Source organism: Erithacus rubecula (genome assembly GCF_903797595.1).
Source record: "Erithacus rubecula genome assembly, chromosome: Z".
In the NCBI taxonomy this organism is placed as follows: Eukaryota; Metazoa; Chordata; class Aves; order Passeriformes; family Muscicapidae; genus Erithacus; species Erithacus rubecula.
Genome location: NC_136661.1, coordinates 24,155,329 through 24,178,425, shown reverse-complemented (window position 1 = coordinate 24,178,425; position 23,097 = coordinate 24,155,329). Strand labels below are relative to the sequence as shown.

The 23,097-nt window shown below is 51.4% G+C and overlaps 1 protein-coding gene across 9 annotated transcripts in view; it reads right to left on the bottom strand.

Annotated features, from left to right (window-relative positions):
* The window catches only part of ATOSB (atos homolog B), a 38,757-nt gene that overhangs the window by 11,245 nt on the left and 4,415 nt on the right, over window positions 1-23,097 (bottom strand). The window contains exons 2-3 of one of the 9 annotated variants that reach the window (XM_079330542.1): window positions 22,084-22,180; window positions 451-589 (exon numbers count right to left, since the gene is read on the bottom strand). The exons of 2 other annotated variants lie outside the window; for them this stretch is intronic. The gene's annotated coding sequence lies outside the window, so the exon portion shown is untranslated. Of the gene's footprint in view, window positions 1-450; window positions 1,793-2,149; window positions 2,308-4,953; window positions 5,309-22,083; window positions 22,181-23,097 lie in introns of those variants that run through there. 6 more of the 9 variants (XM_079330541.1, XM_079330540.1, XM_079330543.1 and 3 more) reach the window with 6 other exon arrangements.

Genomic DNA, 23,097 nt, shown 5'->3' with positions numbered 1-23,097 from the left:
GTTTGGCTCCTCCTAAGCCCATGTGATGCTCTTTTTTTTTTTTTTTTTTTTTTTGGACAGTGTTTCAGTCCATGCTGATGCTGTAGGATATAACTCAGAGAGCTTTGCCTCTTGAGGGAAGCCCAGCCAGAGCTCTACCACATTCTGCACTGCTCTGCCAAGACCCCCTCATTGCTCAGCAAAAAGGCAGGGCCCTGTGCTTTTGCCAAGATCTCCCAGCACCTGGATCTGGAGCTATGCCAGGCACAGCTTTCCTATATTTCTTTGCCTGGGGAAGGGCACCACTCTTCAACACCCAAGAAATACCCAGTGCCAAATGACCTGCAGAGAAGGAGTGTGTCCCAGGCACTGGGGCAGAAATGCTGTGTTCCTTGGGACACCAGACCACCAGAGCCTGACACAGAAAAACACAGCCAGGCCTGGTGGGGTTGGGTCGGGGACTTGGCTTACCTGCTGGTTCCATTCCATCCGGGGGAAACCAGGATTAACAGACCATGGTCTCAGTCTAGAGGCAACAGAGCAGGATGGCGAGTGAGGACGGGTCCCTGGCTGGGCAATACAGCAGCAGCACCACATGCTGGGCTGCAGCCTGCAAAAGGATCTGTTGCTGTTGGAGCTGTACTGTGCCAGCCATAAAGGAATAGGGATGAGTGTGGAGCAGGGAGGTTATCTGTCACGAGGCAGAGCCCTTGGGAGCCTGGCAGGGCTGGTAGCACAACACCAGTGCAAGGAAGACAGCAAAAGCTGTGTGCAAAGTTGCCACACTCATCCAGGGGGGATCCATGGCTACCCAGAGCAGCACTGCCAGCCAGTCAAAAGGAACACATGGCCAGTGGACAAGAGGCTTTGACCTGGGCACTGCTACCTGGGAGAGAGCACCAGCCTGGTGGCAGGCAGGGCCAATTTGGGTCTTTGCACAATTTAGACCACAAAAAACTCCAAACCAACCCCCCTAAGTGGCTTTTGCCACCTTCTTCTCTCCTGCTTCCTCTTCTGGGAAGAGCTATGGAGAGACATTGGTGGCCTCACTGGGGGTGAAGCAGGAACTACTCAGCCAGGAAGGAGAAGGACCATTATTAGAAGAGGGCCAATAATCATCCTCAGAACAAGCAGAGTACAAAGCAAGAGAAGAGGAAACAGACTGGAGGATGAATCACAACTCTATTGGTCCTATCTGAACCCAAGGAGAAGGAAGGAGATCTAAGCAGTGTGAGCACAAACCCAGGAGCTCCCTGGCACAGGCTAAGAGCAGAGCTCGTGAAGTGCCAGTAGGCAGAAAGTTTCCATCTCATCCCTGAAGGATGGCAGCACTAACAGCAATGCTGCCACCAGAGAAGGGCTCCTGCATAGTCTGACAGATCAGGCATCTCACATCAGGAGAGAGACAGACATGTGAGGCTGGGGACTACCTCCAGCACTGTAGCAGAGGTGGCAACCCCAGGGAGAAGCTAACTAGGCAGATGCTGGAGGAGCAAACTGTGCCTGAAGGGAAAAATGACCACTTGCCATGGCTTTGGTACTATCCTGGAATTCAGTTTGGGGAAGAAGGAGCTGACACTTGGTGGAAACAAGAGGGAGGAAGAAGCAGAGGGGAGTGGATACAGAGGATACTGGCCCCACTGCAAGGCCAAGTGCTGCTCTCAAGGGTCCTCAGGAGGCCTCCTGCTGTGCCAGATTTATGCAGCTGCAGAGCCTTGTTCAGTGCTAGCTCCTGCTAGGAATGGAGAGGAAGCCCAAGACCAGAGGGGAAGGATGGGGCAAGAGGTAGTGTCCATGTCAGAGGTGCAAGCTCCTAGAAACCACCAGACAGAAAGAGAGAGAGATCCGACACCACCCTGTGCCCAGAGCACTGAGTCCTTGAGGTGCTGCTGCTCCCTCCCATCCCTCAGGAGGCGGCACTGACCGGGTGCAGAAGTCCCCGGGGACAGAGCAGCCCTCTCTGCAGTGCATCTTGCTGGGGCTACAAGCTGCAGCAGCCTCCTCAAGGGCTGAGGTCTGCCAAGAAACGTGCAGTGTCCCTCCAGCCCTAGCACTAGACACAGGTGCCCCAGGGACTGAGCCCTTCCGCTCGGCCAAGTCAGGATAGCACAATGAAACCTCTCCTGGGAGCCGGGGGAGCCGGAGCAGAGTTCCCAGCCCAGTGACTTACCCCTTCTCCCTCTGATGCCCCTCGTCCTGGCACGGATCGCCTCCGCACACCTTTCCCAAGTGCCTGGCAGGCAGACGGCAATGCTGACAATAGCCTGTGGCTGGGAAGGGGGGTTTACAGGGTCTGCAGGCAGATCCCACTATGCGACAGCCACCTGTGTAAAGCTTTCCCCCACGTCCAACCCCCTCCTCGCCAACCTCCCCTCCACGCACGGCTGCCCCTCTTCCCAGGAAAGCGCAAAGAATGAAAAGCAGCTTAAAATCCGGCAGGACAATCAGGCAGCTCTCCAAGGCCGGCAGCATCCCCTGCCCACCCAGCCCAGCAGGTTCAAACCTCTGCGGTACAGCCCACGACCGCCCAGCTCCAGTGTTCGACCGGGAGCCCAGGAAACCCGCAGCAGGCAGGGCAGGGAAATCCCATGCAGCAGCCGCTCACGGGGAGGACAGCCCAGGTTGAGGACAGACCTTTGTCTCTGCCTGCCTGTCTCGCTCGCTCGCTGCCGGAGGAGGAAGAGGGGGGCGGTGGGGGACAGCGAGCAAAGATAACACCCCTAGGAGGGATGTCACAGCCACGTTAATCACTTGGAATTCCAGCCAGCGCGCCGCAAATATGGGCAGCAAATGGAGATGCTCAAAGCTCTAAAATAATTGGATCCTTTCACAAGAGCCGAGCCCAGAATCCAGCACAGGAATTCAGTCCCCGCTGGAAGTCGAGAGATCAAATACACGGAGAGGCAGGCGCAGCACAAGCAATCCTCAGCCACCGCGGTATCCAGCTCCACAGCCTTTGGCGCTGCTTTAATCTCAGGTGCCTTCCCAGCGGGAGCGAGGGGGGACCACAGCGGAGAGCCCGAGTGCCCAGCTGAGGACCGGCCCCTTCCCATCCAACTTACTCGACTTGTGGCAAGGTGCAAGAAGCGCTGTCAACGCAAAAGAGGGTTTTGTGAGGGAGACCAGCTGCCTCGAAGCCTTGCTCCTCCGGAGGAGCAGTCCATGGGAAGGAGAGCCCTGAAGCTGCTGCTCGGCCTCCGCTGCCCTGCAGGGGAGATGCCTGGCCCGGCAGGATTCCCAGCCCGCATCACATTCCCGGCGAGACGCACACGCGGCACATGCGGGCTCCTGCTCGGCGCCTCCACGGCAATGAAAAGGCACAGAGGCTTCTGCCAGAAAACAAAGAGGCAGCGGCAGAGCTGGGGGTGGGGAAAACTCTCCGCTGCCCAAGAGGATCCCTGCAGAGGCTGCAGGATGCTGCTAGGCTCCACCGCAGCTATTCACCCCCTCTGGCCCGAGGTGGCACCCACTTGCCCGGCACGGGGAATCGCGGGTGGGCAGCCCCCCTTCCCCTGCCCCCGCCCGCGGCAGCGCCGGGTGAGAAGTGCTGGAGGACACGAGCCAGGCCCAGGACAACAGCTGTCCACAAGCAGCAAATTCCTCTGTGCTGGCTCCACATCCTAAAAAGCTGTGTCTTTTCACCTCGGGGTAGCTGCTGCACAGGGGAAGCTGCAGCCATCACCGCACCTGCAAGCCCTGGCGAGCCCCATGGCCTTGGGCTTGAGGCAGCACAGCGGCCTCAGCAGTCACCTTGTGGCAAGAAAGAGTGTGAAAGCAAGGCCCTGGCCACCCAGGCACAGGGACATGTCATCCAGCTCCCTTCCAGCCCTCCTGTCCCTCTCTAGGGGTGGTGACCCAAAGGACAGGCCCAGGGGATCTCAGCCACTGATGACCCTGCAGACTGGCTGCTCCAGTCCAGAGCTTGGTGCCAGCTGAAACCAATGGAAAATTTTCCACCGTGTGATTACCAAGTCACATGCCTGTGCAGCCAGTCACAGAATGGCTTTGAGAAGGCAAGTGGATCTGGCCAAGGGCAGGGACTACTTCTGGTCTGCACTTCATGACACCTGAGGTCTCCGGCCATGACCAGGGCACCAGTGCTCCGCCACATTTCAAGTTCAATAAGGATGTTTGTCCAAGAAAGGCATTCCCCAGACCCAATCTGCATGAGGCCCTCACCATTCTACATCATCTACAAATTTTAGTACCAAGAGTCCCTTTTGATCTGGGACTGATCTCCCAAGAGGAAGAATAACACCCTGCAGCTGGTGTCCACATCAGAAGCCCTGAAAACTGTTTATTAACCTGTTTAACTCAACTTCAGTGGTAAGACAATCACTCACAGTAACTCTGCCCCTGTCAGCTCCCTGTCCTGGGCTGTGCACCATGGGAAGCATGATCTAGGTGTGCAGCCTGAACAGCCCAGCCCCTTTTCCAGCACTCTTAGGAGGGTACAGAAACAGGAGCCTCTGTCAGGGAGCTCTGGTGGTGGGGTGATGCTTTGCAAGCTGGGAGAAGATAGCAGGGAAATGAGCAGGTGAGGACAGCCCTGCTGCTCCCAGCTCAGCCATCTCCTCTCTTCTCCCTCTGTCACCACCGCCACAGACATCCAAAGCCTCCTTACCAAGCCAGCTCCTTCTGTATTCTGATGCTCTCTAGCCACTCACAGTACCCCTTCCCCACATCCTTCAGGTGGGCTCTGTATCCCCACAAGTGTGCTCCGCTTCATTTCCACCCCATCCTCATCCACCATCAGACTCTGTCCTGTTTCCATGAACCCCCAAGGCAAGCCTGTAGCTCTTACCTGTGCTGTTGCCTCCTGATAGCTGCAGTTCATACCTTAACTTATCCCAGGCTCCTCTCACGTCCCACTGCCACACACGCCCAGCCCCCTCAGCCCAAGCATCCTTGCACACAACCCCCTGATGAGTCCCTGACACCCGACAGACTCACGGCACCATCACCTTTCCACACCTGCCCAAACAGTCACCAGGCACCTCAGGCCAGTGCAGAGAGTCCCATGGATGCTGAATTGCTCCGATCAACTCCAGGTGTCAAAGCCACATGTTTGAAGAAGGAGTAGGCCGCAGTGGGGAGGGCAGCAAGGATTGTGCACTGCAGCATTTGCCCCGTGGGAACTGCCCCTCCCCACTGCAAGGCCTCTCGCAACACACTTCCTTTTACTGTAAGAGCCCTCCAAGGGAGGTGCTTCAGCACAGGCACTCGGGCCTCCCGCTTGGTTACCAAGCTGCAGCCTGCAGATAAGGCTGCAGCAGCTGTGGGGACATTCAGCATCTTTTCCACTCCCTGTACTGGACATGGACGTGGCACAGGGGGAGGAGATACCACACACACACACACACACACAGAGCACACCCACCCAACTCACCTTTCTCCAGATGCGATTTAGAAGGGCTCAAGTCTAGTCAAGTGACATGCTGGGCAGGTATTTGGGCTATAAGATTGAGGCTTTGTCCATCTTTGATTTTAAAAAGATGGACATAGCCAGGGTTACTGCAGGGAAGGAATATTTCCACCGTGAATTCTATGTCCTGCACTTTGTCATAACGAAGGAAAACCTCTCTTTACTGTAAGACTGAAGGTGAAAGACCGTGCTGGAGTTAGAAAAAGGGTGCCACAACTGTCATCCAAACATTTACACTGTTGCCTATAATGAAGGCAAACACATGAGAGCAGCCCTAAGAAGGGAAAATGGGGCTAAGAGGGACTGTAGGCATATCCATGTGAAGGGCAGCAGGAGACACAGACCAGTGCTTATTACACCATGAAACTGCAAATCTGGTCCACACACAGTGAACTACCCCTGGGGCCCCATAGACAGCAGAGGCAACTAAGTCAAAAAGATCTTCAGCCTGGTGGTTGATCCATGGCCTAAGGACTCAGATGTCCTCCTACCCCTGACCATCCTAGGGACACAGAGCCTGTGTCTGACCTAAGAGCTCTCCATGGCCCACCAGAAACCAGCTCATCACCTGCCAAACAGCACTTGCTCCTCAGCTGGGAGCAGACCTCAGGGACCTCTTGGCCCAAACCACCACATCCTGCTGCTCCCAATGCTGTAACATGGGGGGGGTGCTGTAACAGGGATATCCAAGTAAAGCCAGCATGCCCAGAGCAGTATTGAGTTACATGTGGACTGCCAAGGGAGGGAGAGCAGAGTGCAGAGGGTGATGGCAGCCCAGTTTCAACAAGACGAAGGGAAAGGCTGAAAGGAGCAACTTCAGAAGAGATCTGGGGTCTAACAACGTTTATGAGAAAGTTCTAGACCTTGAAAACCCACATAAAGGCAGCCTGGACATCCACCCAGCCTCTGCCAGATGAAAAAGCAGATGTTGCTACTGCTGCAGGTCAGCTTAACCCAGGCACCAAGGGTATGAGCAGACCCCTTTGCTCTGATTCATTACACTTGCAGAGAGGGTGGGCCGAACACTGTAAACACCTTTGAACACTTACACATCAGACATGGGCTTCTGCAGCATCAGACACCAGGTCAAGGCTCAGAGACACGATAAATCACAGAGTGAAGTTGTTCCTGAAGACAAGGCTCATAAGACTGCCAGCAGCCAGCCTGCAGAAGGACAGGATCAGGAAAAGAGCAGCCATGAGAATAAAAGGCTGGCAAAGAAACAGAAAATACTGGGAGCAAATAATTCTTTCCAGACAGTCCTTTGGGCTTATCTCAACATCCATCTGCTGAGAATGGTCAAGCAGCTGGAACCTTTAAAAAAGCTCCCAGTGACTTCCCTTCCAATCCCCACTATCTGTGGGACAAGCACCATGGGGAAGATAAACTTTCCATCTGGAGGACTGGAGGCTAGCATCCTCATGAGCCTTCCAAAAACACCAGCACCCCCTACATATCACAGCTCTGTGCTTCCAGCAGAGCAAGGAGGATGCTTTACATCCTGTGCTTCACTACTCACTGGGCTTCTTGTGCTCATGTGGGAAGGAAACTTACAGAGAGATGGTGCTCCAGCTAAGAGAGGCTGGGGGCAAGTGAACGAGCTGAGCAATGCTCCTAAGGCAGTGCCTCCATCTCCCACCATTGCCAATACCATACAGATGAGCCCAAGTGATAAGGGGACAGACAGAACAAGACCCTAAGTCCTTCATATACCTCCAAGCTGGTCAATCCAATAGTCCATGAGATGTGGCATTGCCAAGCAACCTGAGAACTGAAGAACTGAGGAACAGCAGTGGGAAGGGATTGGGTGCAATTGTGCTAACAGTAGGGCCAAGTTCAAGCAAACTGCTTGGGGTTTGCCCATGCCAGGGGCTGGAAGTCACAAAGTGTAGAAACTGTCTCCCTGCTCTGGGCCCTGCTCCAGAGTCTAACTGCCTTGCAGGCAAATATTTTTCCTAATATCTAATTGCAATTTCCCTTGTGTGCCATTGCTTCTCATCCTGCCCCAGGGCACTTCCCAAGAGAACCAAGCTGCAGCTTCACTGCAAACCCACAGCTTGCAGCAGCAGTGAGAGCCCCCTTCACTGCCTTGCCTCCCCCAGGCTGCACAAGCCCACCACTTTCAGCCTCTGCCCACTGCAGCACACAAGAAGGCAGAGCTCCAGCTCATCTCTGGAGACTGCTGGAGTCTGCTGGGCTCCATCCTGCCCTGCCAAGGGTGCCACCAGGGAGGATGGGAGGTACCTGCACTTGCATACCTTGGGGATATTGAAAAAAGAGACTCATCTCAACCTAAGATCAGCAGGAGCTGCTTTTGTTCAAATATCTGATCCTTGCTCTGGTTGGTAACAATACCAGTGCATCCTGTAACACGCCTGTTATTCCAAGACAGAATTCCCAAGTACCTGCTCCAAGAAGTTTGGCTCTAGACACAGAGAGCTTTGGTTGTGCTGCTGTATCTCTGACACCAAGGCTTCCTCCACCACGCCCATGAGGGACCTGTCTGCAGGAGTGATGAGCAGGACAATTATGAGTCCAACTCAGCAGAGACCAGCTGTGCTGGATGGAAACCCAGCAGTCCAGAGCAGGTCCCTCAATGAGGGAAGCAGCCATCTGTGACCCTTGCAATAATATCTCCAAGGGTCTGCAGCAGGGCCACGTCACACAAGGGGTTTTGGAGCCAACAATCATCCATGTCCCAAAATCCCGTTTCATCTGCATCCCAGCTCTTCCTCCATGCTGTCTTCACTCAATCCAGAGCTATTTGTTTATCATTCTCTGCCCCAACAAGTATAACTCATTTTCCCATCCTGCATCTGCTCTCTCAGACAACTGGGCAGGATCTGACCAGTACAGAGACTTGCTCAGCTTGCTTAGAGCTGGCTGGGCACCCCACTGCCTGTGTGGGGATGAAGATCCATCTGATTCACTGGAGGCAGGCATACCTGGTCCCTGCACTGCTCCCTTGCAATGCTCCTCTTTGGGAAAGACTCAGCAGCAAAGATGCCCCAAGCCTATGCAGGACAGCAGTGTACCCACAGCTGGAGCTCAGCATGTAGCTAAGATCCTGGCCTGTTCCCAAGGCACAGGCATTGCCTCCACCTGCTAAGCCCTATGGCTTTCCCAGCTCTCCTCTGGCACCCTCAGCCCACCTCCCAGGGATTCAGCATGGACTGCCAGACATGTACCTACACATGTACCTGCCTTTTGCTTCCCACTGACTCATTCCCCTGTGGTTCAGCCCCTCCTGACTAACTCATTTCTGCCACAGCCCCATGCACGAAGGGAGTGAGTGAGTGTGCAGAGTGGGCAATGACACTGCAAGGCAGCAAATGGGGCAGGGAGCCTGGCCAGGCCATGCCAGAACCCCCATCTCCTGCAGCACCCAGAGGGGCAGGGGAGACACCACTGGCTCCAGTCCATGGTGGGGAGAAGGGGCAGAGGCAGGCTGGGAGTGCTACCAAGATAAGGAGCAATGCTAGGGGAGGCCCTTCCTCCAGGCAAACCCAATCTATTTATCAGCCCAGCCCTGCTGGCAGTGGGAGGGTTACCCAGCACTGCCACAGCTCAGACCCACAGGCAAGGTCTTTGCCAGCTAAGCTGCCTTTGGGTACAGCCAAACATGCCCCCCAGGCTGTGCCTCTTCCTGCTTTTACTCTCCATGGTGGACAGATTCATGGGAGACACAAAATTACTTCTTCTAAGCATGGCTATGGTCAGCTGGCATCAGCTAATGCCACTGGGCATGCAGGGCCCACGGGCTTGGCCAGTTCATGAGCGTGGACAGGGCAAGTCACACACATGATCTGTGTACACACAGATCCCATGCAGGGTACTCCTCCGACTGGCAATTCCCTAATGCTTGGGACTGAGGCTCAAACAGGCCCCATATCCTCTTCCTCCTCTCTTTTCCTCATTCTGTCCTGTTCCCAAGCCACACACAATGCTTCCACCTGGACAGCTCTTCCAAGGGCTGTCCAGGTAACCTCAGTCTCCTCAGAGCAGACAGAGGTGACAAGATGGCACTGTGCAGCTGTGCCAAGCCCAGTGAGAGCTGTGGCACACACAGGGCTCTGCACACCGTCTGTGTCTGGGCACAGGAGAGCTGTGGTGTGAGCACGAGGTGCTGCTCCATGTAGCACACCCAGCCACAGACCTGTCGGAGCTATATGATCCATTTCCCAGAGACTACAACAGGAAATTACTGGCATCATACAGGCTCTTTTCTCACTCTTTCCTCTCCACGTCACATGGGTCAGAGTCATGCTGAGGAGCTCTGGTCCCTTCCACCCAGCAGTGCTTGGAAATGCTGCAGCATTTTGCCTGTGGCTGCACACAGGACACTTGGGACAAGTACACTGCAGAGAACAAGTCAATCAAGCATTATATCTTCAGCAGGGTCATGCAGCCCCAGGTTAGACAGAAAGCCCTGACACCCAGGAGTTAAGGCCAAAATAAACTGTATTTTGGCCAGGGAGTGAGGGACAACACTTTGGGCTGGCATGTCACATATAAATAGGCACAAAGAATGATTTTCTGCCAAAGCTTATGATTGTATGCCAGAACTGCTGCTCTTCCCTGGACTTTTAAATTTCTGATCCTCATTATGGATACACAGAGCCTCTTCTCTCTTCTTAGGACAAGATACAAGTTTCTGTCCCATGGCATCCTTATGGGCTCCTGCAGCTTCCCCTGCACAGCATCCTCCTCTCATCGGGATGCTCCAGTAATTCAGATCCCTTCTAGGGAAGAAGGGGGGAGATCCACAATGTTCACCATGTGTCAGCAGGGCCAACACCATGGTCACAGTGTCACTAAAGTCACAGCAACTGGGCAAGCTCCTGAACAAAACTCAGCAGCCACCAGCAGGACAGACCCAGCAATTTAAATGCATGTGCTTAAATCAGCCTTACCACACTGAAAAGATGGGCTTGTCTATAAACTCTGGAAGCCCCTGAGAGAGCAGCAACAAACCTACATGAGCTCTTGGACACAGCCAGCTCCCTGACATAGCCCCCGAGCACAGGGGAAGCTGAGAGACTGCCCAACATCCAGTTAAGCAGCTGGGGACTGATCCAATTTGAGCCAGACTGACTGACTTTTGAGCCAGACTTTCCTGCCACACCCTCCTTTGTGACTAACAGAGGGGTAACATCCCATCTGCAACACCCCCCTCCAGCTGGGATGGGAGAAGGAGCAGAGCAGAGACAGCCAAGCTGCTCTTGACTCTCACATCTTTCCCACACCAAGGGAAACTCTTGCAAGTGCCTCATGTTGCCGTTCTGCAGTCCAGGTGGCTGGAAAAAGTGGCAGAGTATTCACCCAAAATACAGAGAGTACACCCTGCTGTCTTCAAACAGCATATTCCAGGCCAGCCACCTGGGAACTACCAGGAGAGAGGAGCACACTTATACACCACATTTGTGTTTGTTAGTGGCAAGCTTCTGCAGCACAGGGGATGCCAAAGGACAGGGTGAGAAGAGATGATTTGGAGCAACAACAGATGAATGAATTCATGCTTTCTCAAACTCAAAGCTAAGCAGCAAGTCCATGAAGTTGATGCTTCTGCTGAAACAGTTTCAGGTTACTGGGACAGACACACGGAGAATGACCCCAGAACAGGCTGGCTACCAAGGTGAACGCATGTTTTGATTTCTGAGAGCTCCAAAACAAGCACCCCTCATGCAACTCTGTGCTCCCACAGTCTTTCTAGTGCTTAAAAAAGTAGAGAAACTTCTAGGCTGCTAACTTAGGTGATGGCTGCAGACACCCTCATGGGATATTCCCTGGAACCAGCTTTCATCTCCTAGGTAGAGCCCAAAGAGTCTTTTGCTCCAAAAATCACTTCTGAGGTGATTTCATCCAACATAAAGATCAAAAGTGGGATTACTTTAAAATAAAAGATCAGATGGGGAAGCAGGCCTGTGCCAGTGGATGGAACTGAATGGTGAAATGTCTGCTAAGCTGGCACTTAAAACCTAAAAGTTTTAAGGACAAAACCAACTTCTTCTGTACACATCTTGGGTGCCTTGTCTGCATGGCTCATGCCATCCAAAGCTCAAGATGGAAACTCCCTGTGTCCACTTTTCATCTTGCTGCAGGAAGGGAAACATAGGTTTCTGCAATCCATCCCTTCCCTAGCTCCTTTTGCTGGATCCTCTGCTGCTGTGCCCCATGGGACATCCTGAGCAGATCACATTAAGAAGAAGGGCTTGGAAACCAGCTAGAATTGGGTTTTCCTGCTCAACTGCACATGAAAAATCCATTTTTAGCTTAGGGGGATATGAAACTTCCTCTTCTATCAAGGCAAAATATGTCTGTAGGCACCAGAGACTGTTTTCTTCTGCATTTTGGAAAGATCCTCCCTTACAGTCCCTGCCCTTTACCCTCTGCTGCCTTCACCAGCCCTGAGCAAGCTGGAGAGGCCCAATTTTAGGGTATACTAGAGGTACTGCTAATTCAGGTGCCATGTGTGGGGGCAGCTGTAAATGCAATAGGGGGAAGGAGGTAGAGCAAAATCAAGCCACCTAAAAATCCCAGGGAGAAGGTACACAGCCTTGTGTTCAGATATTATTTACCCCAGGACACAGTTCCAGTTTTCACCTGGTTTTAAAGCTCTCCACTACGTTGCTCTCACTGACTTCCACAATTTCTTTTCTCTCTACCCCACTTCCAACAGGGATCTCAAAGGCTGCTGCCTCCCAGCAAAAGGGTCTCCATGACCTTTGTAATTCAACACACTGGGAAAGGCTCAATCAATTCCCTCTATTCCTAGGCCAGCACAGACCTTAAAAGCCCTCTTTGTTCCTGCTACAAACCCTATCCCACAACCATGGATTAACCCTTAGGGCACTGCCTCAAATGAAGAGTTTCACAGAAGTAAGGCAGTTTGCAGCATCCATAGGAAGCTGGCCCTACCCTCCAAAAACAGGATCTATCCTTACAAAAGAGCTGTACTGACAATCTGCTGGTGGCTTGAAGGAAGCATCAGATACACACAAGAGGGTGGGAGGGATGTCTCTGGCCATGCTCATCATCATTACAAACTCCTGTACCTCACAGTGCAGCGACACAGGCAGGGTTTGGCCTTACACCTCTTTATAATCTCCTGCTTTTGCTCTGCCTGCCCTCAGTTCAGCAGGTTTATTACAAAATATGCTCCATGCATGCAGATTTGGGGTTGCACAGAGGAATAGGGATGAGGAAGGAAACAAGTGGCACTGGGCACTGTCAGTCTTGCAAGGACTCCTCTGCTCCTGCCCCCAGGCAGAGCTGCTGCTCCATGACCAGGAGCAAATCAGAGCCAGTGAGGGATGCCAGGTTGTTACTACACAGCCTGCATATTGATTCTTGCCTTGTCTGAGATAAGCTCAGACCCACATCCTGACCAGCAGGCTAAAATCACAAGCTGGGGAAGTGGTGCCAATGGACTGTGCATAATTGTACACCCTGGGCATGGGAATGCAGAGGACACCGAAGGTACAGCCAGGTCTCACTTCCTAGCATGATCCCTGGCACAGGAAAAGGCACTATGGAGCAAGGGCTGCCAAAAATGCCAGCTCTGCAGCTGGAATAGAGGTGCCCAACATCCTGAAACACCAGTTCCACAGCAGACAGAGCCAGCTTGTACCACTGCACCCCAAAACACCACCCCAGCAGACAGGAGGCCACCTTGCAGCACCCTAAAATGCCATTTCCTACAGCTGCTATAACTTCCCCTCTGCCCCTTTCCAGTCCTGCTCCACCCCTTCCCTTCTCCTCAGGCTTCAGGGAAACTGAGTCACACCATGCTGACCCTGCCCCAAGGCAGGAGAGTGGGTGGGCAGCCCCCAGCCCCTGGCACAGGAGTGGTACCGACACCTCTGAGAACCCCAGCAATGGGGAGGGATTAAAAATACCCACATATTCCACACCAAGCAGCCTTCCCAATTGCAAATCTCTGCTGTTCCCACCTCTCTTAAAGCAGAAGTTGACCCTAATCTGCTGCTGGCCATACAGACTGCACCCAGCTCTGCTGGGCTACACTAACTGACCCATGTGCTCTCTGCCACCTGAGGGACCAGGACATGCAGTAACTTAGCATAGCCCAGAAAAAAAAAAAAAAAAAAAAAGCCAACAAACTTAAATTAAAGAGCTGGATATAGAGTTATAAATCAGAAGAGTGCCATAAGTCTTAAAAGGCTGGTAAGGGACTGGATGCTTCATTGAGAACAAGTCATGGTATTCTTTACTTTAAAAGATTCGTGTGTTTGAGTAAAGACTTGATACTCTGGCCCAGCATTAGGAGCTGGTAAGTTTCCAGGTACTGACCTCAAGCTCTGCTTTTATCACACACCTACAGAAACTCTTTTGAGGACCTGCTAACCAGTAAAGCTTTCCAGGACCAGGTCTACAGCAGAACCCTTTAAAATCCCTGATTTTATAGGTGAAGTAATAAACCACCGCTCATCTATCTGCCTTGCAGACAGAGAAGTTCAAGATTTGTTCATTCAAGCTGTTCAATGTTATTAAATTTATGGTATCTTGAGTATGTTTCTCAAGATTGCAGTGAGTTTAAGAGCCCAGCATTGCCCAGTTCAGCTGGGACAAAGAATAGGAAAACCGAACTCAAGCTGCAAAAAATGCACAGCAATTACACACTGCTCATCTGTAAGTCTCCTGGCATCTTTTCCCAGGCTTCTGTCTTCTTGATTGCCTCGCTCCACCTTCCTGGGGACTCTGAAAACTGACCCTTTCACCCCTCCCCAGGGAAGTGTGTTAAGGTGGTATTTGCTGTGATTGTAATGCAAAGCATAACATTATTGCAATACCCTTGCCCCGGCTCTATCTCCCAGGACAACATAATACTAGATGAAATTCATTATCCCCTATCACTTTATGGTACTATCTTTTCATTTCTCTGTTAACACACATCAGAGACATATCGAGTTTCAGGCCAGCTCACTCCAAAGGAAATTCTCTCTTGCCTTACAGGGATTTGCACAAATGATACCTCTTCTTTTCAGTACCAAAAAAAGCCTAAACCACCACAAAAAATAATTTAAAAAACTAAACCCACAAAAAAAAAAAAAAAAAAGAAAGAAAGAAAAAAATTCCTACTCTAAAATTAGCACTTGAAGGTTCACTTAAGGACAGAATTTGCCTTTTCTCTCCAGACCACCACTTTGGTCAGACCTTTCCCAGGCTCTGGAGGGCAGCATTCTCACTGCTGCTACTCAAACAGCTTCATCAGCAATGTTTGGAGCCCTGTAATGAGGAAGCTTGAAGGGTGAGATGCCTGTTCTTTCCCAAAAGTGCCCAGTACATGAACACAGGCATTTCCTGGTAAACTGTTCCTCCTTGCTTCCAGCCTTTGCTACAGGGGTGGTCCCTGGTAGCAGCCTTCCTCCGGAAACATCACTGCATTTTGCTCAGTTACTCCAACACTGTCATATTGTAGGGAAACAGAATTAAACAGCTGAAATCTGTAATAAATCATGCCTACTGAGCTGCCAGGGAAATTGCTGCACAGAAGAAAGAGAAGAGCTGTAAGTCTGTTTCCTCAACAAATCTAAACCACAAAACAGCCTTTGCTTAGAGGGAACAGGCACAGCAGCAAGAGGAGCACTTTCAGGATGGCAGATTGATGCCACCAATTTTTCCGTTCTCTCTCTCCAGATTTATTACAAGGCCAGAACAGATCATTGCAAATACCTTAAGACCCCAGACTGCCCACTTAGGAAAGAGGCCAACAGACCAGACCTAGATGAAAAGCCTGAGAATATTCTAGTTCCTCAAAAACAGCTTATATTTTTAGCTTTTGCTGCTAAAAAGATGAATTGAAAGCAAAGTTCAGACTCCCTACTTGATGCCATAACTGCTTTATTTTGCTGGCAGTCACAGCAGAGAGGATCTTGAGAATTACGCCCTTTGTCCACTGCTGGCCCAGCTATGCTAATCTCATCAGCAATGCAAAGGCTGGTATAGAAAGGGCTGAGTGGCAGCGCTGGCCTGACAGCTCCAGCAGCGCTGACTGGCAATAAGCAAACCCTGGTGCATCCAGGAATTTCTCATGGCCTGAGTGGAGCTAAGAGTTGGCTCTTGCAAGACAATCTGTACAGCACAGCTGGACTCAGCTCCCTTCTTACAGTTTAGGGAATGCAGGTAGAAACACCCACGGAGTCGAAGTTTCCACTTGGTCCCACTGATCCATCACCTCTCTGCTGAATTCCCCACCGCTCTTCCCACAGCAGCAACATTCACGTTGGTCCCACGGGGCACTGTCCAATTTTTCAGAGTGACACTGCTCAGATTGGTGTCCCCACAAGCAGACATGCATGTCCTGGACTTGCCTCAGGTAATGCCAGAGGCAAAGCCAAGCAGCACGTAACCCACAGTAACCCACACAGGACCCTCCCACACCACGGCTCAGCCAGGAGGAAATCTCTCTTGGCTGCCTCTCCCTAAATGCTTATTCCAGCACTGCCTATCTTAACTCCTCCCCAAATTGGCAGCAGAGTATATGACCCCACTTGGGCTTTTTTGGTCCTATGTGTTTAAAACTGTGTAGCACAAACTAGATATTAAGTAAGACAGAAAAACAGGAGGCAGAACTTCAGAGATGAAATGGTTGTAACTTATGGGGTCACAGCACCCATGAGATTGAGCTCTGGGCAGCGATCTTGGCAGGCAAGGTGTTTTACAAATGATAAAGGTGAAAACATCCTCTGCCCTAGAAAATAGCAGTTCCCACCCCAACACACACATATGACCCAGAGCCTCATCTGCTGGGCTCTGCATCACTCCATGATATTTCACAGCACATCCTGGGGCCTTGGTACAGAGAAAAGATGAGAAACCACCAGCATTAAAGTGGGGTCAGAGGGAACTACAGTGTGGCTCAAGGGACTTTTAACCATGCTCTGTCACCTCTTGCACCCATAATATAACACCAACTCTCACACCAAGTGCTGAAGGTCACATATATGGAAAGTAGTGCTCAAGATGCTGACCCAAAACTGCCTTCAGTGTCAGGTGCCAGCATCCCCAGATTCCTCCCTGGGAAGGAAGCTCCAGCCCTCGGTGCAGAGCAAGCTGTTCCCCTCCGAAAGCGGAAGGAACCTGTTGGAAGTGAGAGGGAGGAAGGAGACTGCTGTCTGCTTTCCCAGAGCCTACATTTTCCAGCTTCCACCTCCTTGTTTGCTCTCCCTTGGGAACACCAGGGTCTGGAGTCCAGGGAACATTGTGCAAACAAGTCTAGACTATTTGGGAGTTTTAAGATGACTGAAACTGCAGAACTGGACAGAACTGGGCAGTCCATATGGATCTTACAGTAACCCTACATCACAGAAAGACACTAGGACATGTTGGAAAGGGTGAAAGTATTTTCAAGGCAATACATGAGGTCTTGTACCCTGGAAAGAAGGGATCACAGCTCAGGCAAGAATTATTACATTTGTGAGTGCAGAGCTATTTGTGTGGCTCACAGACAGGAATCCTTGCCCTTCCATTTTTGACTCAACACCCTAGTCCCATAGAGACTCTGGTCACAGGCACTAGAACAGTGTGTGCCACACCATGGCAAGCACACACAACATCTCCAAGAGCATTGTTCCCCTCTCACTCTGGGCTGGGCACAGAGCTGTGGCAGGGCGTTGTAGCTCGCTGCCAGCAGTGACCTTTGAGAGGTGTAATGAGAGAGGTTTACAGCTCACACAGCCATCCATGCTGACATGAGCAAGCTGTGCTTGCTGCCAGCAGGTCCTTTTCCCTGGCTTACATCCAGGCCTTTAGGCATATCATCAATGACAGGCCAGGTCTCAGTCACACTCACATTATGGCCAGGCTGGAGATGGCTTCCTGACCCATTCCCTCTGCTAGTGAGTGCATGATTTCTCCTTCATCAATACAAGCCAAATCTCTTACAAGTATCTGATAAGGGATCTACCCAAAGGCAGATGTAAAAATGTTTAACTTCTCCTTTACCTGCCCCAGAGGATGGTCTCAGACCGTATCAGAGGGGTCACAAGAGTGCCTGCTCTCCCTCAGAGTACAGATAGCCTGGAGCAGGGAAACTGGCTGTGCAAGGTGGACAGAACAGCACAGCACAGGACCAGCCCCCGGGAAGGTGCAGTCATGGCTGGAGCCACTTAGGTTGATTAACTGAGGATAAGCAAGGGCAGCAGAATGACTCGCTTTCTTCCATGGTACAGTGAGAGGGATCAAGAGACTGGTTTGTTCCTGGCTGAGCCTGGCCCTGGCTGGGCCTGCTCTGCAGCTCAGGGCTTCAAACCAAGCAGGTTTGTAAACAGGAGATGCCTGCATACACCCCAGCAAGGGGAGAAAGAGGGGAGAAGATGGACAAAACACCCCTGCCCACTCACCCTGAGACTGCTGCCAGAGAACACTTCCAGATGCCAGATTGTCAGGCACGAGTCCAGGGGTGCCAAGCCCATGGCACAGCTGAGCTGAGGGTTGTGGCACTTTGCACATTTGCCCAACTGCTTTTCTGCCTTGTCAGTGATGCTGCCAGTGGCAAGTTGCCATAGCAATACCCTCCAGCATGCTCCCCTATCTCTGTTCCCCCTTGCTTATCATCTTCCCTGCTGCCCCCCACACAAAACACCCCAAAACTTCAACATACTCCTAAAAGGCAGCACCTTCACCAGGGAAGGAAAGGGGGCAGAGGTGGATGCCCACTCCCACAAGCCTTCATCCCTGCCTACCTCAGGGGCAAGGACCTACTCTGAGCCCAGGTGCATTGCACCCCACCTGGTCTATTCATAAGGCAAAGCACAGGGGAGGCACACTGACAGATTTGGGGAACAGATCTTTTTAACTGATTCTCCTTTGTGCTGTGGCAGGCAGGGATGCTTCAACATCTTCATCTGTCCCACAGGGCCTGCTCCATGGGGGTGACATGAACCCCCTGTCCAGTCCAACCCAACACAGCTGCCTGCAGATCAGAAATCTCCAGGAGCTCTTCCTACATTGCAGTAGCACCAGATCTTCTTGCTGCATCCTGGCAGGTACCTCCTAAGCCTCTGCTTTCCAGTTTCAGACAGTACTACTGCACCAAACCCCACCACGGCTTGAATTGGATACAGGATCCTGCTTTGTTTCTTGCCCTAAAAATTCTTCCCTAACATTGCTATGTGCCACTAAACAGTTACACAGCCTCAGTGGTAAGCAGATCTCCTTTCCCTTTCACCTTTCTCACACAGGCACAAGACACAAGGGGAAGACAAAAGACCCTCTTGAACCACACCCAGTGTGCTACTTGTCAATACCCTTCAATGTGAAAATTCAACAACTTTGCTTGACAAGCAAAAAAAACCAAACTTCTAAAAGCCCTGCTTCTCTCTGTTCTGCCCTTTCCCACAACCAGTTACATCACTTGAGGGTTATAGCAGAAGCTAGCAAAGCCTCAGTCCTGATCCAGGATGAGTCATGGAGCTCCGGAGGCCGTGCAACTTCCTTCTGATACCATCAGCCTTGCCTTACACAGCTAAAAATAAAGATGCGCCAAAACTGCAGAGCCACATCTTGCCTCAACACGAAACTTAGCAATGCTCAGCACTGCTGAAAAATTACCTGAGCAGGTGGAAACCAAAAAGTGCAGCGAAGCCAAAAGTCTTGGGTGTACCAAGAAGGGAGAGGCCAGGAGTGCCACGCTGGAGGGCTGGAGGATGGTGGAGGCAGGTGGCAAGTGGCCATGCAGCCATACAGAGATGGCCAGAGCCAGGATCTCATCTCACTCAGCTGTGGGCTTTGGAGTATTTCCACACCTAGAGGTTTTGTGGAAGACTCTTTTTGGCAATGCATGCTACCATTGGAGACAACAGGAATCAACAGCTGCAAACAGGAAGGATGCTGCATTTTTGGCAGGAAAGCATTGGAAAGCTGCAGGCTGCTTCCCACCAGGCAATGCATGGGCATCTGCAAAGCAAGGTCCAAGGGATGTTCAGAGGTAAAGGTTAGAAAAAGGAGTCACAGATACAGCAGATATGGCTTAGATGTTGAGGTAAGTGAGGAATTAAAAGTTCTTCCTAGTCCCTGAGACACTGTGCCCAAGCAAAGCCTTCACACATGAGGATACAGGATTCTCACACAGATCTTAGCAGGAAGTTGTAGGATGGCACACAAATAGGAGCTCAGAGGGACACCAGCAACACTCAGAAACCTAAAATAGCCTCAGCAGATGATCCTCTGCACCATTCTTGGGAGCAGCAAGAACTGAACAAGGATCCAGCTGTCCCAACACTCCCATGAACAGGATCTTTGAATGCCCGACCTATTTGCAACAGAGATGGTAGGGCAAATAGGGGATTCCTTGCATAACTCCAGTGCCAATATCCACAAGGAACCCAGAGCCCCTGTTCTGAAGGATAAGGCAGCATTTTTTTTTGTGGTTTTCAGTAGAAAGATGACCTAGTGCTACATCAGCTGGTCAGACTCTGGGGCAAGGGCAGCCTACACACACTGAGAGAAGGCTGGAGGACTTTAGGCTGACTGCTTTCTTTTGAAGATATAAACTTCACTTTGCCCAGTCATTAGGTTTCCCAGCACAAGGTTCCATCCCATTCCCAATAGAGGCACTGGAATTCTGTCCATAGGTCTGCAAGCATCAGTTTCCAGACTACCATCAGCTGCACTAAACCAAAATTGCTAATTCAATCCAAATATAAACTCACTAATACCACCTGGGTAAGGTGATATACAAACCAAAGAACAGCTTTATGCTGTGGCCAAGCAACAGGAAAAGCTGCTGCTTTACACATAAAAGGGAGCTTTGCTGTCCATTAAGATATTAAGCTAATTGATTAGCAAGGAGGGGTGGGAGAAAAGTGGATCCAATACTGTGCCAGAGGGGTGAGGCACTGGCACAGGTTTTTCAGAGAAGCTGTGGATGCCCCATCCCTGACAGTGTTCAAGGACAGGTTAGACAGGGGCCTGAGCAATCTGGTCTAGCATGTGGCTCCTCTGACCCATGGCAGGAGGGTTGGAATGTGATCTTTACAGTCCTTACCAAACCAAGCCTTTCTGTGATTCTGTGGTGAGTTCTGTGTTAAAATGTTCCTTGTGAAAAGGCAGGGTGTGGGCACTGCTGAAGGCCTAGGCACATTTTAGCTAGGCCTTTTTCTCAAGTTCTAAATATTTTTCTCAGGCCATGGAACTTTCTCAGCCCCAGCCAGGATTTTTCCCAGGCTGGAGACTTTTGCTCTATTGCAAACATAAGACAAAGAATCATAACAGAGATAAACACCTGCAAGGTCCATGAGAAAGTCAGGGAGGAGAGGTGTCTCCTTCCCTGACCAATGATCTGTTTGTAATTTGTTATCCACAAACTGTCTTATTTAAGGTAACAGTTTCTTTCAATAAATTGCTCTTTCTTGCTCTTTCCTGCACCAAGCAAGATAGTTCTTGTCGGTGTTTTTCGCCGCTCTGTAACCTTCCTAATGCCAACAGCAGGGGAGCCCTAGGAGGATGCTGTGAACTTAGTGGACAAGCAGTTCCAGCAGAACTGAGAGCAAACCTTTTCTCTGGTCTTTGCCATGTCTCTCATCACTGAGAGAGATAAAATCCCATAATGGAACAGGTATTATTGATGCCACAACCCATCTGGATAAAGGGGCTGCTCTGCTTTCACTGCACTATATAACTGGCAATCTGCAGCCCAGAGCACTGGCATGAGCAAAGAAATTCTTCTTTCCTTTCTTTCACTTTCACAGGTAAATCTATCCTTGCATCACCCACTGTGGGTACCACTTCAGCATGAAGCTTAAGGATGAGATGGCCTGAGGCCGAGTTTCCAGTTGCCTCTGGACTGGTCCCAACTTCCCTGGCAGACACTTCAGAGGAAGAGCTGCAGAGACTGGGCAGCCATGCATCCTAAACCCTGCCTTCCCCATGTAATCTGTCCTGGCCAAATCACACCTGAGCTCTGTGGTGAGAGAAGGGTTCAGCTTGCCCAGCCGTAGGCACAGTCCTGATGAGGGCTCCCTTCCAGGTGAGAGCACACTGTGCAGGTGGGGCAAGCACTGCTGGATTCTAGGCAGGCACACAAGCATCCACGCACAGGGCAGGAGCACTCAGCCATCTCAGGTTGCTCCAGACTGGTTACCTCAGAGCAGGTAATATTTCTTGCCAGTGGCAATACAAAAATTGCTTGTCCTCCTGAAACACTTCCTCTGAGCCTCACACACCAAAGCAAAGCTACAAAATCCTGGGAAAATGTAGGGAAAACCCAAATGCTTCTAATAGAGAACATGAATACATTTGCTACAAGCTCTGGGTAAAGTCTCAGCTGGGCTCAGGTGAAAGACAGCAGGGACCTGCAGCTGGAAAATGCTCCCAATTCAATCCTGCTGGCATGCAGAAGGACGAGTGCAGCAAACAGCACAGATTGCAAGTTCCCAAGGGTTTAGAACACACCACCCTTGAGCTCCCGACAACTGTGTGCAGGGTTCAACAGACTTAGCAGCACTGAGTCCACACATCCAGGCTCTCTTTGCCATGCTGACAGCCAGGTGGGATGCAGGAGCACCCAAAAAACCTTGGCTGTGGGAAAATCTCACCTGGCTGACATCTACTTTACAGAGTTATCCTGTGAGCCAAGGGAAGAAGAGCACAGAGATCCTTGTTTCTTCACATTGTCCTGATGAGGGAAGGGAAATCAGTGATGTTTGAAAGTTGCTAACCTCAGTGTAGGGCTGAAGCAGACAGAGAAGGCAGCTTTCAGCTGTCAGCCCTCCCAGTGTGGCCTTGAGGTCACTTGTTCTGGCTGTCTTGGGTCACCTGCAAAGACAAGTCCACATGCACAGGTTCAGCTGGATCACTGGGTGAGCAGTAACTGCTCATCCAAGCCAAGTGAGTTAGTGGCCCATGGACAAAAGTGAGAGACCCCCAGCACGCCACCAGCTCAAAGACTCCATCACATCTTTTACCAGTGCTGAGGCTGCCCCTCCACCTGCGGCCCTGACTCCCTCCTGGGTCCAGCTACCCCCAGTTCCCTGCACAACTCCAGGTGGTCGCACAGTTGCTTCTCCAGAGAGAAGGTCACATCCACAATCTCCCTTCCCAGACTTTGGTGGGAAATAAAGGCCTTTCTGGCTTTGTTCTTGTCCACCCACTCAGCTGTAGGTTTCTCCACCACTCAGAATTTGCTGCACTCGAGTGGGTGCGCTGGCATATGGTTTATCTGCAAGAACAGGCACTGGCTGTGGTCTGCCTGCAAAGCTACCCCAGGGAGACACAGAGCCAGGGCAGGGAGGGACAAACTCCACTGCTGGAGAGACACCCCTCCCAACAACCCAAACAGACCAAGACAAATCCAACACCGCAGCGTTTCCCAGGCTACAGGGAAGGGAGAAAACGACAATTGCTTAATAGAAATCTCCGAGAAGCCTGCCAACACCATCACAAAGATGTTGTTTAAGTCTCCTCCCCAGGCTCCCAGTGCTTTAATTGCAGACTGGTGGAGATACACTTTGTGGGGGCTAGGTCCTTGTGCATAGCAGGTCCTGAGAACCAGGATGGTATCAGCCTGCCCAGGATCAAGTCTGAACTTGCCCTAGCTGCAGGCATGATGGGCAAAATCTGCTGTGAGGCAGTCCCTGCTCCCCATCCTGACCATCCACATGGCCAACCACCCTGCAGCACCACCACAGCACAGCCCAGCTGTCACCAGAGCTGCCGTGCCAGCGAGCAGAGCA